We start from the raw sequence: 2,559 nt of genomic DNA on the forward strand, positions 1-2,559 counted from the left end.
TTCTCTCTCTGGTCCTGGACCCTCCCCAAACAATGCACCCACAAGTGCTATTCTGTGCCCTCCTACTATGTGCTTTCGCCTAGTCAGAATGTGCCATTGAACTGCAGGAATGCCTTTTGCATTTGTGGCTAGAGAGACACATAAGAGGGGTGTAGAAATCTGGCTTTTGCATAGCTGGCATGTAACCCACTGTGCGAAGATGAGTCACACATCACATCTCCTGGCCCTCTTTTGCCCCTGGCCCCACCGACTATTAACATAGTTGGCCCTTGGGAGGTTGCCTGGCAAGGGAATGGGTCCCTCTGGCTGAAGAAGTGTGCCCCTCTCTAACCTAAGGGGATGGTAGTTGGCAGTGCTCTCTCTTGGGTGTAGGTTCCACCAGCTTCAGCGCTCAGGTCTGGAAAAGCAGCTGCAGTCTTCTATAATTTCGTGTTGCAAAAGGGCAAGTGCACAGCTTTCAGATAACTCTTAGTTGTTGAAGAGAAGCAAAAGGATGCTAAAGTAAAGGAACAGTTCTATAATGAGTGGAGATACCTTTGCTTCTGGCCTCTAGAGCTCCACAACAACACTCCTGCTCTTAGGCTTCTTTTTAAAAACCACTCCTAAAAGTTACAAAATGACACGGGTGTGCCTGCATGCAGGAACTCACACAAACACACCCCACTGCTTGCTATTGATGTCGCTAGCTCTCAGGTATCATACAGCTGCATTTTGCACCGCATGCAATTAAGATACTAGCAGCTTGAGTAAGAAATGTCTCTTCCCCGAGGAACAAAAATATTACCGTTTGGAGTGCTGGGGGGGGGGGAGGGACATCCATGCAGTGAAGGGAAAGACTCCTGAGCCATCTACAACAAATTACTGCATTTACTGTATGGGGGCAGGGGGAGCTCCTCTGCTAAGGCTGTTGTGATGTGCCCTCCCTTGCTTGCATTGAATAAAAGAAAATAAAAAGATTTCCTGAAGGGTTGTTCAAGGGCACCTGCAATAGCTGGATAGAGAAAAATGCAATTTATTTGGAGAGAGCCCTCCCTTCCCTGTGAATGCTTTAAGGGATTAACTAGGTTAGGATTAAATTACTATACTTGGTCATCAGGATCCTGTAGGGTTGTGTTGCTATGCTTGCCTTTGATGGCGGTTCTCTGTTTTGCCTCCCATTGTTCTCTGTTTTGCCTCCCAGTGGCTGGGAATTTGCAAGGGAAGGGTGATGGCCAGAAGGGCTTCACGGAAGTCTTTGGTAAAGGCTCTAAAACCCCTTCTTTCGAACATGGGTAGATATACCAGTGCTTCAGAGCATGAGCAGAGTGTCTTTCCTTCCCTACTCTTGAGGCAGGGGGCCAGGCTATTGGCCCATGTGTGCACTTTATACCTTGGAGGGGAGTTGGGCTCTTCTTTTGCTAGAGGCATTTGAGCCTAGGCTAGACAGCCACTTGTCAGGGGTGCTGCAGCAGCATCTTCTATGAGAGGCCTTCCACAGGGCAATGGGTTGAAGTAGATGACCTCTGGAGGTCCCTTCAAGCTCTGTGATTCTCCTGAGTTGCTGCAGCCAGATGCCACACATCTATATGGCATCCAGGGACCTGAAGATGTGCTCTCTTCCTCCCCCCCCCCTTTGAGCCTTGGTGTTCCCTTTTCAAAATACTGATTTCTTGGTGTTCCTCTCTCTCTCTCTCTATAGAGCTCCACTCATGTACAAAATTATCAGTTTGTTCCTGATTGAACACTGAAGAGGGTGAAGAGGGCTCTCTGGCTATTTAAGAGCAGCCCCGCTAGATCTCATCAAAGTTCCACCTAGTCCCTCCCACCCCCTTCCACAGTGCGATCGGAAAGTCAGCAGTTCGAATCTGTGCAATGGGGTGATCTCCCATCACTCTGTCCCAGCTTCTACCAACCTAGCAGTTCCAATGCATGCCAGTGCAAGTAGATAAATAGGTACCACTGCAGAGGGAAGGTAAATGGTATTTCCGTGCGCTCTGGCACTCATCACGGTCCTCTGTGCTCCAGTAGCGGTTCAGTCATGCTGGCCACATGACCCGGGAAGCTGTCTGTGGAAAAATGCGGGCTCCCTCAGCCTGAAAAGCGAGATGAGCACAACCCCCCATAGTCGCCTTTGACTGGCCCTAACTGTCCAGGGGTCGTTTACCTTTTTATCTTACCCACTGCCTTCCACAGTGACCAATTGGATGCATTTTGTTTTTTAAGTTGCTTTCTGCATGTCCTTAGAGACACTTTTTAAAAATGGCACTCTGCATCCACCCAGAGGCGTTGTTTAAAATAAAAGGCAACTTTCTGCATGCGCTCTGCGTGCTCTCAGGGGCACTTTTTAGTAGCCGCATGCGCTCAGAGGCCTTTTTTTTTTTTACAAAGCCACTCTCTGCATAAGCTCAGAAGCACTGCTTCGAAGCACTTCAGGGCAGAGGTTTGGCGTTGAACCTCTGTGCCGGAGCTGAGCCTAGCGTGGGAGAGGGCGCCCTCGGCTTTTTTGTCCTCCGCAGGGCGGAGCCGGGCGCGGGCCCGCGGGGCGTGTCTCCCCACCTCCTGGCCGCACCTGGCCCCTCC

The sequence above is a fragment of the Podarcis filfolensis genome (genome assembly GCF_964270895.1).
Source record: "Podarcis filfolensis genome assembly, chromosome: 8".
NCBI lineage: Eukaryota > Metazoa > Chordata > Lepidosauria > Squamata > Lacertidae > Podarcis > Podarcis filfolensis.